Genomic DNA, 12,409 nt, shown 5'->3' on the forward strand with positions numbered 1-12,409 from the left:
CACGGCAATTGCCGTGGTAAATGCCGCCGCAAACGTCATAATGGCCATTCTGCTACGGCAATAAAAATGCCGTCGCAAAATAAATAAGCATTTAATTCGGACAAAAATTGTTCAAAATTTCTTCCTGTTTGATTTACTCGCAGCAGGGGCGCCGGAAGCGGGGGGGGGCAGGGGGGGTGAATGCCCCCCCTGCCCTCAATTTTTCTGCAGATGGGGGGGCAGGGGGGGGCAATGGTGCCCTTTTAAAGTCATGTAAGCTACTGCACATTCTACAATATAACAATTTCTGCTTTTCGCCTTAAAACTCGTTGTTTTTTCGGCAGCCATCGTGGCCTACCGGGAGCTCCTTCTCGGCGGCCAAATCTGCGTGCTTGGAGGCCAAAATACAAAATAACGATAGCACAAGTAAATAGAATTAAACTTGCAACAATGCTAAAATCATCACTTAGCGTTGTTGAAGTCTGGGTCTGGGCGACGTCCTACAATAGAATCGTTGCACCACGCAATAACTGCTTCATCGGGATTGTAATCCAGTACTGCGAGACCATCTAACGACACTCGCACGAGTGTCTCCAATGTGGCTGATTTTAAAGAAGTTCGCCACTCATCTAGAATTCTTTTTAGCAACGAAAAGCAACGTTCGACATGTGTTGACAATGACGGCAAGGTAATAAAATAAGTATTTCAATGATGTGAAGGACATTACTAAAAGAAGCATAATTTTTGCAAAATAGGATGATAAAATGTTTTCCCCTCGAATGTCAACTAACCTAGTTCTCCTTTTTAACAACGATTCAATGTCCGACAACATCGATTCGACATAAAAATGACAATATTGCCAGCCGATGTAAATTAGCACTTTCGAATAAGACTTTATTCAAATATACATCGGAAATTACAAACAAGACTTACAGCGCTGTTGATCGGCTGATCGCAGATGGATATATTCCAGCAATAACAAATATTCCCACACAATGCAACAGTGGCGATTATGACGCGCTGACCTAATTTTGCGTCACTCTTTGACACTACATATTTTCGACAGTTAATCCACGATCATTCTATTGCGAAATTAAATAATTGGCTAGAAGAGACTGGCGGCCAAACTTGGCCGATTGAGGAGGTAGCACCGGCGGTCATTCAAGCACTACTTAGCGGCCATGGCCGCAGGCTGCTTTAAGGCTTGACAGTAGGTTACATCATTATAACATAGGCTTGCCATTTTTTAAAAATGCAAATCCGGGACGCATATAAAACTGCAAATAATCTTAATGTAGGCCTAATACAAAATAATTTAATGCAACTATAATTATTTAATATGGGAAAATTACCAATATATTTAAGCCTATTTCTCCAACGAAAGCAAGGGAACTTAACAATATTTATGAGCACATGAATCAGGCCTAATAATATTTTTCTGTGCTAAGTACCTTTTTCGAAAGTAGGCTACAGTGTTAGATTTTATCTTTTCATAAAATTCACTACATGTCAAATCAACATTAATTTTGCAAGTGAGGAGAGCTTTGACATTCTGTTCTAGCATTTGGCCTCTGTCATCAGACCACATATTGTTCATAATTGAAAAAAATTGTTCAACTGGTGCTGATGTCCCAGGCAAACAAAACACAAACTCGACAAGGTTTTGAAAGTTTGGAATGGTTATGTTTTTGTTAAAAGTTTACTTTTGTTCAAGAGATGTCGTTGCATTTTGCCATGATTCTTTCCTCTCACTCTTAGACATCTATTTCTTTACCAAAACGTGCTCATCGAAAAAGAAGTCGATGTTGATCATTTGCTTCTGAAACATTTTGTTGATATTTTCCGCAGACCCACTTGAGAAAGAATTGTTTAAGATGACTAGCTCAAGAATTTTTTTTTGCAAATCTCAAATTAAAAACTCCGGGACAAATTGGTTAACCGGGCGAGACAACTGGACAAGGCCTTAAAATCGGGACTGTCCCGGCTAAACCGGGACGTATGGCAAGCCTATAATAACATAGCATGATGCCCTTCTTTGCATACCAGACACTTGTATGCTATCATTACCTAACACATAGTGAGCTGATAGATGAGCATTATCGCTATATCTTATCTTAAAACTTGAAAAAAAATTGGCCTTTTAGTAAACAAAAGTGCCCTTTTTTCATAATCTTGCCCCCCCAGTCAAAAATCGTTCCCTCGCCCCTGACTCGCAGCGTGAGTTTAATCAGCAGAAACATCGCACCAAGACCTCACCTCGGACTATTTTACTTGCTGTGAGCACTCACGCAGTCTTCGAAATTAGGATATTTTTACTTCGCAAAAACGTTGACGAGGCCAAACGGCAAAAGTTGAAATTGCCTCGGCAATTGCTGTGAACGTTTATTTGTACCAAAACAATTAATTTGTACCGAAAAAATTGTACCAAAACATGTAAAACAAGAAGAGAAAAAAAATATTCGAATAGACTATCACGACCGCACTGTTTGATTTGTTGTGATGTAATACAGTAATACCAAAAGTAGCGATAAAGCGAACAACGCGATACGCACGCTGTTACGGTGATTCGCGTTAAATAAGTCACGGGGGGGAGGAAGTAAGTTAACTTTGGGTTGGTTCAACGTTCGAGTCAGCACAAATCGATTTAATTTTGCCAGTGGGTTATAATGCGTAACAACAATGCCCAATAAGAAATTTACGTTTGTTTTACATTAATTCGACATCTAGCGACGTTGAATTATCATGAAATAACGTTGATTGCTCAATCAGGTACCAGTCCGCCCCGATAGCTCAGTGGTTACGCGCCGGGCTCAAGATCACACGGCGCTGGTTCGACTCTCGGGGTGTGCGCTTGAGCAACGCATTTCAGGACTGCTCTCCATTCAGCGGCACCTAGTGAATGGAATAATTTCTCGGCAACAAGACTTCAACAATCGGAAAACTTCACTCTGCCAATCTCGGTAACCGGCCCTGCGTCAAGTGCCTCTACAAGTATGCAAACAAGTACCAGGAATAACCTATCAAGGCTTTGTCAGTCCGAGGATAAAGATTCAAAACCAAACCAAAACCAAACCAATAGCTCCCTGCGAGAAGATTGCCTCAATTTACGTATACACTCACATATTTTCGGCACAATTAGGATACTGCGAGCAACACAAAGTCTGTTGGATAAAGAACTAGTCAGAGTCGAAATCATCGGAGGATGAGGTTGTCGCGTCGTCACTGAAATACTTGAAGAGGCAAAGTGCCCTTTCATGAACGCGATGCCATCTCATCGGAAGCATTACTTTTCTTTACTGCCAAAGAACCATTTATTCGATGAAAGAGTAACTTTTGCATAACAATTAAGCCAGTATTTGTAAGGTTGCAAACTTTTTACAGTTCACAAGAGCATTGTCAGCGCATAAAATACAGTAGCTTGCGTAATACTCTGGGCTACCGCCGTGTGACACGATGAAGTGCATGAAATTTCGTTTGATTAAAGCATACGGCAATTGCCGCCGCAATTCAAGGTTTGTTGATTTGGCGACGGCAATGTTTTTGCCGTCGTAGATGGAAGCTAACTTCGAGGGCTGAGTAATTTTATGATTTCGTCAAAGCTGATCCTTTTTTTCTGAAAAAGTAAGACATGACTACCTGCAGATACTGCCTGATTTGTCACATTTTTATGACATTATCACATTTTCATTTTGTCACACAAATCTAACAAATCGGCTTTCGAGAAACAAACAAACTGGTATGTTTTTTTTGCTGTAACTTTTGCTGCATAGGTCTATAAGGGCATATTTCAAAATTGTGTGACAGAGCAAGGAAAAAAAAAATTGTACCGCAGTTAAGTCTGAGTAGGTTCAAATGTTAGGGTAAAGTCTCGACAGCAAATATTTAACCTTACTTTGTTTTTATCATTACAGACAAACTTTTTCTTAATTTCTGAAATCTCCACCTGCTTACAAGCAAATTTTCATTAAAATTCCACATAGAATGGTAAAGGGTGTAAATGACTTTGGTTTTATTCTATTCTTCTAATTTTAATATATCTGGTGAAGTCATATGTATATGAAACATTATAAAAAATATTAGCTCCGTATTTGATACATAGTTTAGAAAATAGGTAGGCTATGCAAGTTTGGTAAGCCACACATGTCTGTCCGTTACCAAAAAATCTCAAAAAAGTTTTTTTTACGAACAACTATATGTTTTTTTAATTTTGGCTGCACATATTTGGCTGCACATATTAACCCCATACAATTATTTTTCCTCCAATTTAAATCACTAGATTTATGGAAGTTTGATATTGTGTCTGTCTGTTACCATATTTTTCATGAATTTGTGTAGATTCTAAATAGGGCTTTAAACACCAAGACTGTCAAAGACGACTGGGTATGTAGTCAGAAAGGGATGGTGGGAACTAGCCCTAGCGCATTAGAACCCTCTTCATAAATTGAAAAAAAAAATTGAAGTAAAAAAATTACATGTATAGTCAAGTGGGGTAAAAAAAAATTTTTTTCAGAAAGGTTGTCCTAGATTTTTTAGCTGATCAAGTATGACCACTAAAGTTCGTCACAATATAGAGACTATGTATGTCTATCATCCCACAATGAAATTTTTTAAATCCATTAACTGGTTTGAAAATTATGCACAAAATACCTGAATTTTTTTTACCCCAGATTTGGGGTAAAAAAAATGTTCATGGGGTAAAAAAACACCTGTGAGTATAGCAGCTTATTCTTCTTTATTATCATAATATTGATTTCATATATTTTGCTATTGATTTCATATGTAGTGTAAATAATTCTCCACCAGAGGAAAGAAGGTTTGTGTATTACTATCACTCATGTATTAAGGACTGTGAGAGATGCTGAACCAATAGTCGAAATTGACGGGATGGGTCACGATGATGATGTAAGCGATTTTGCCCACAATTTCTGTATGCACTTTTGATTAATATGCACACTGTGAAATCGCAAAGTCTCATTTCTGTAATAAAAACAGCAGCAAGACAAAAAATTGTGTCTATTATACTTAAGCACGCTATCCCGAATGTTACCCCCGCAGCTCTAGTTTGAATATGCAAGTGGGCAATTAAATTTCGCGGATTGTTAATCCTAAAATATCAACCAGCATACAATCATGTCATTGACAAGTTTGATTGCAAGTGAAGAGATAGTAACTGTCAAATGTTATTCCAAAGCCAACATATCAGGATCAGTATGAAGATTGGAGGGTGCTGGTTTAGGATCGGCCGCCTTGGTTAGTGACGTCACAAAAATCTGTGACGTCATGCAAAAAAACGCAACTACTTGTAGGAAGGGTGCAAAAACGCGGAATAGAAGTAAAAGCGGAAAGCCAATTGATTTTTAAATATTTGTAGGCATTATTATTGATCTAGCGCTAACTTAAACTGTTACTATTTTGTACCAATTCTCAGCAATTCATTTTTGCAATCGTGGTTCAGTATAAGCCGCCCACAGTTTGCTGTGATCGATGAATACTGCCTCCACCAAATATGCTGTAGCTTTCTCATTTCTGCTCGGATTCTAACAATTTTACTATCGTTGGATGGCATTATGCTTCATCTACTCGAATGGATTAATTGCCAGTCTAAAGTAGGCATTACATTTATGTAGCGCTAACTTAAACTTTACTATTTTGTACCAATTCTCAGCAATTCATTTTTTACAATAAAAATACCAAACCAACACAAATTAAAAGAGTATGTCTTGCTTTATTCATATGTTAACTTTCACATTTATATCTAATCCACAAAAAGAGCAATCGTTGTTCAAACGTAACCGCTCGACGAAGCTTTTTACCAAAACAATGCAAACACAAAGCGATTAGTTTCGAGTGTTCATTACAAGCCGCCCACAGTTTGACGCGATCGGTGAATAGTGCCTCCACCAAATATGCTGTAGCTTTCTCATTTCTGCTCGGATTTTAACAATTTTACTATCGTTGGATGGCATTATGCTTCATCTACCCGAATGGATTAATTGCCAATCTAAAGTAGGCATTACATTTATGTAGCGGGTAACTTAAACTTTACTATTTTGTACCAATTCTCAGCAATTCAATTTTTACAATAAAAATACCAAACCAACACAAATTAAAAGAGTATGTCTTGTTTTATTAACCTAACAACTTTCACGTTTATATGTTATCTACAAAACGAGAAATCGTTGTTCAAACGTAACCGCTCGACGAAGCTTTTTTCCAATGCATTTTTCAAGGCGATTCGATCGTGGTTCAGTATAAGCCGCCCACAGTTTGCTGTGATCGATGAATACTGCTTCCACCAAATATGCTGTAGCTTTCTCATTTCTGCTCGGATTCTAACAATTTTCCTATCGTTGGATGGCATTATGCTTCATCTACTCGAATGGATTAATTGCCAATCTAAAGTAGGCATTACATTTATGTAGCGCTAACTTAAACTTTACTATTTTGTAACAATTCTCAGCAATTCAATTTTTACAATAAAAATACCAAGCCAACACAAATTAAAAGAGTATGCTTTGTTTTATTAACCTAACAACTTTCACGTATATATGTTATCTACAAAACGAGCAATCGTTGTTCAAACGTAACCGCTCGACGAAGCTTTTTACCAAAACAATGCAAACACAAAGCGATCAGTTTCGAGTGTTCAATACAAGCCGCCCACAGTTTGATGCGATCGGTGAATAGTGCCTCCACCAAATATGCTGTAGCTTTCTCATTTCTGCTCGGATTTTAACAATTTTCCTATCGTTGGATGGCATTATGCTTCATCTACTCGAATGGATTAATTGCCAATCTAAAGTAGGCATTATATTTATGTAGCGGGTAACTTAAACTTTACTATTTTGTACCAATTCTCAGCAATTCAATTTTTACAATAAAAATACCAAACCAACACAAATTAAAAGAGTATGTCTTGTTTTATTAACCTAACAACTTTCACGTTTATATGTTATCTACAAAACGAGAAATTGTTGTTCAAACGTAACCGCTCGACGAAGCTTTTTTCCAATGCATTTTTCAAGGCGATTCGATCGTGGTTCAGTATAAGCCGCCCACAGTTTGCTGTGATCGATGAATACTGCCTCCACCAAATATGCTGTAGCTTTCTCATTTCTGCTCGGATTCTAACAATTTTACTATCGTTGGATGGCATTATGCTTCATCTACTCGAATGGATTAATTGCCAATCTAAAGTAGGCACTATATTTATGTAGCGCTAACTTAAACTTTACTATTTTGTACCAATTCTCAGCAATTCATTTTTTACAATAAAAATACCAAACCAACACAAATTAAAAGAGTATGTCTTGCTTTATTCATATGTTAACTTTCACATTTATATCTAATCCACAAAACGAGCAATCGTGTTCAAACGTAACCGCTCGACGAAGCTTTTTTCCAATGCATTTTTCAAGGCGATTCGATCGTGGTTCAGTATAAGCCGCCCACAGTTTCATGTAATCGATGAATACTGCCTCCACCAAATATGCTGTAGCTTTCTCATTTCTGCTCGGATTCTAACAATATTCCTATCGTTGGAAAGCATGATGCCTCACCTACCCGAATGGATTAATTGCCAGTCTAAAGTAGGCATTACATTTATGTAGCGCTAACTTAAACTTTACTATTTTGTACCAATTCTCAGCAATTCATTTTTTACAATAAAAATACCAAACCAACACAAATTAAAAGAGTATGTCTTGGTTTATTCATATGTTAACTTTCACATTTATATCTAATCCACAAAACGAACAATCGTTGTTCAAACGTAACCGCTCGACGAAGCTTTTTTCCAATGCATTTTTCAAGGCGATTCGATCGTGGTTCAGTATAAGCCGCCCACAGTTTCATGTGATCGATGAATACTGCCTCCACCAAATATGCTGTAGCTTTCTCATTTCTGCTCGGATTTTAACAATATTCCTATCGTTGGATGGCATTATGCCTCACCTACCCGAATGAATTAATTGCCAGTCTAAAGTAGGCATTACATTTATGTAGCGCTAACTTAAACTTTACTATTTTGTACCAATTCTCAGCAATTCATTTTTTTTGCAATAAAAATACCAAACCAACACAAATTAAAAGAGTATGTCTTGCTTTGTTCACCTAACAACTTTCACATTTATATCTAATCCACAAAGCGAGCAATCGTTGTTCAAACGTAACCGCTCGACGAAGCTTTTTACCAAAACAATGCAAACACAAAGCGATCAGTTTCGAGTGTTCAATACAAGCCGCCCACAGTTTGATGCGATCGGTGAATAGTGCCTCCACCAAATATGCTGTAGCTTTCTCATTTCTGCTCGGATTTTAACAATTTTCCTATCGTTGGATGGCATTATGCTTCATCTACCCGAATGGATTAATTGCCAATCTAAAGTAGGCATTATATTTATGTAGCGCTAACTTAAACTTTACTATTTTGTACCAATTCTCAGCAATTCAATTTTTACAATAAAAATACCAAACCAACACAAATTAAAAGAGTATGTCTTGTTTTATTAACCTAACAACTTTCACGTTTATATGTTATCTACAAAACGAGAAATCGTTGTTCAAACGTAGCCGCTCGATGAAGCTTTTTTGACAATTTTACTGACGTTGGAAAGCACGATACTGCATCTACCCGAATCAATTGGTTGCATGTCCATTGTCCAAGGCAGTAGCGTATTTAGGGGGGAGGATAAAGGGCGATGGCCTCCCCCTAATGATCAGGTAAAAAAATAAAATACAAATTTTGCAAAAAAAAAAGTTGTAGCGCAATAATTGCTTGGATGATTCATCCTAGCGCGGGGGGCGGGGTATACTTTTTGCAATGTAATTTATCAACAGTTTTTCTTCCTTTTCTTGACAATTGCATGGCACAAATTCACGATAGATTCAATGAGCACTGCTCAGCTTTTAAAGTCAGCACATTTCTGCCTTCATTGATTCATGAAGATGAGGACTGCACGATCGACGAGATTTTCGACTTCTACCATGGAATGCTGGATGTTGAACCAAGCAATTGCTTTGCAGCTACTATTGAATTGCGAAGATGGAGAGCGAATTGGCTTGCAGTTTCTGTGGATAAGCGACCTGCGACTCTTGTGGATGCGTATCAAGCGGCTGAACAACTCGGCACTTATCCGATTATCCATAAATTATTACTTCGAATCTTTGCTACGCTTCCAGTTACAACTGCCTCCAATGAGCGATGTTTCAGTTCACTAAAGTACCTGAAAAATTATTACCGCACGACCATGACCGAGCCACGTTTGGATGGTCTAGCTCAGATGTATTTAAATAAGGATATTGTACTCGAGCATGATGCAGTCATTGATATATTTGCCAAGCACAGCCATCGCATTAAACTGTAAATTGTCATTGCGAATCGCAGAGAATGTTCAAAAGGTATTCGAGGTCGGGAGGACTAACTTATTGTTTATGTTCTGAAGTGTTTCATATCTTTTGTTGGTTCATTGATCGGAACAGTAACTTACTTCTGCGGATTCGCTCTTGATTTTGGACCCTCTCTCCCCTTATCTGACAGTTTCAGCTAACCCCCTCCCCCCGTTCTGACGCATCATATGACATTTTGATATACCCCACCCCTATTTAAAGGCTCAAACAAGTCTAATTTCAACCCAAGTAGAATAAATTTAAACCAATTAACTGCCATTTTCATCAAGTTTGAGCTTTCTGTGTACTACCGTTGACTACCCCGTGTGTACTACCCCCAGACCCCCATTGGACTCCAGCCGCTGATTCAGCCGCTGCGCGGCTGACTGACACAATGTCTTGGCCTCCCCCTAACAAAATTTCTAAATACGCCACTGGTCCAAGGTATACAGTACATTTATCTAACGCTAATTTAAACTTTACTATTATAACATCAATTACTCCAAAAGTGATATGACATTTGGACAACACCATGAACTCCAAACAGACTTAAGCAATGATATCCATAAGCAGACAATAGGCAAAAAGTGTTTACTAATTCCTTTTAATTGAATCTTGCTTGAACATTTTTAATTATTCCAGACATGTTGGATCAATGTGCTTGGCCTACGCAGTTTTGAAGTCAAGATTCAGTTGGTCAAGCAAAAATAGTAGGCTACACATTTAGCCAAACGCAGCAGCACCACTTTTCAAGATTAAACAATAGAAACCCGTTAATTGTTACATTGTTACAAAATAGTAAAGTTTAAGTTAGCGCTACATAAATATAGTGCCTACTTTAGACTGGCAATTAATCCATTCGGGTAGATGAAGCATAATGCCATCCAACGATAGTAAAATTGTTAAAATCCGAGCAGAAATGAGAAAGCTACAGCATATTTGGTGGAGGCACTATTCACCGATCGCATCAAACTGTGGGCGGCTTGTAATGAACACTCGAAACTGATCGCTTTGTGTTTGCATTGTTTTGGTAAAAAGCTTCGTCGAGCGGTTACGTTTGAACAACGATTGCTCGTTTTGTGGGTTAGATATAAATGTGAAAGTTAACATATGAATAAAGCAAGACATACTCTTTTAATTTGTGTTGGTTTGGTATTTTTATTGTAAAAAATGAATTGCTGAGAATTGGTACAAAATAGTAAAGTTTAAGTTAGCGCTAGATCAATATAATGCGTACTTTAAACTTGCAACCAATGAATTCGGATAGATGCAGTATCGTGCATTCCAACGATAGTAAAATTTCTCAAATCCGAGCAGAAATGAGAAAGCTACAGCACATTTGGTGGAGGCAGTATTCACTGATCACAGCAAACTGTGGGCGGCTTGTAATGAACACTGGAAACTGATCGCTTTGTGTTTGCATTGTTTTGGTAAAAAGCTTCGTCGAGCGGTTACGTTTGAACAACGATTGCTCGTTTTGTGGATTAGATATAAATGTGAAAGTTAACATTTGAATAAACCAAGACATACTCTTTTAATTTGTGTTAGTTTGGTATTTTTATTGTAATAAATGAATTGCTGAGAATTGGTACAAAATAGTAAAGTTTAAGTTAGCGCTACATAAATGTAATGCCTACTTTAGATTGGCAATTAATCCATTCGCGTAGATGAAGCATAATGCCATCCAACGATAGAAAAATTGTTAGAATCCGAGCAGAAATGAGAAAGCTACAGCATATTTGGTGGAGGCAGTATTCATCGATCACAGCAAACTGTGGGCGGCTTATACTGAACCACGATCGAATCGCCTTGAAAAATGCATTGGAAAAAAGCTTCGTCGAGCGGTTATGTTTGAACAACGATTTCTCGTTTTGTAGATAACATATAAACGTGAAAGTTGTTAGGTTAATAAAACAAGACATACTCTTTTAATTTGTGTTGGTTTGGTATTTTTATTGTAAAAATTGAATTGCTGGGAATTGGTACAAAATAGTAAAGTTTAAGTTAGCGCTACATAAATATAGTGCCTACTTTAGATTGGCAATTAATCCATTCGGGTAGATGAAGCATAATGCCATCCAACGATAGGAAAATTGTTAAAGTCCGAGCAGAAATGAGAAAGCTACAGCATATTTGGTGGAGGCAGTATTCATCGATCACAGCAAAGTGTGGGCGGCTTATACTGAACCACGATTGCTCGTTTTGTAGATAACATATAAACGTGAAAGTTGTTACGTTAATAAAGCAAGTATTTTTATTGTAAAAATGAATTGCTGAGAATTGGTACAAAATAGTAACAGTTTAAGTTAGCGCTAGATCAATAATAATGCCTACAAATATTTAAAAATCAATAGGCTTTCCGCTTTTACTTCTATTCCGCGTTTTTGCACCCTTCCTAAAAGTAGTTGCGTTTTTTTGCATGACGTCACAGATTTTTGTGACGTCACTAACCAAGGCGGCCGATCCTAAACCAGCACCCAAATAAATGCACGCGCATTAACAAAACAACATCTTTTTCTGTTCAATATAACATTTGTGTGAAAAGCATTGCCTTACCTGCCAAGCTTGTATAATACAATCTGCAGACTTTACTACAAATAGCACCTAAATGAACGGCGCCACAGTGCTCCGCACCTAAATATCCAGACGCCACAGTGTGCGCGCCTATTAGACCAGCGCCTAACTGTCTGCGCCTAAAAGACTTGCTCCCAAAATTTTTCATACGTAACATTCTACTTGTATTTTACTCACTGGCGAAACGTGTCCTCTTTTTAGGCGATGAAAGTATGGTAGGCCTACATAATTCACAATTCAACAATAAAAAACAACATTTCTTGATGCATGGGTGTTAATGGGTCATCAAAATCCTAGTTTTTTCCCGTACGTTTTTTTTCAATATTTTGAATGCTTCTGGCACGCAAACTAATTAGAATATTTGTATAAATCATGATTGTATATATCATATAGTTGTAAACCTTGCTCCTGTCACATTGAATTTGAGTTGTGGTGCCATTACCAGAGATCTTATGATTACAATATATCA

This window comes from Aplidium turbinatum, chromosome 10 (assembly GCF_918807975.1).
Source record: "Aplidium turbinatum chromosome 10, kaAplTurb1.1, whole genome shotgun sequence".
Classification (NCBI taxonomy): Eukaryota; Metazoa; Chordata; class Ascidiacea; order Aplousobranchia; family Polyclinidae; genus Aplidium; species Aplidium turbinatum.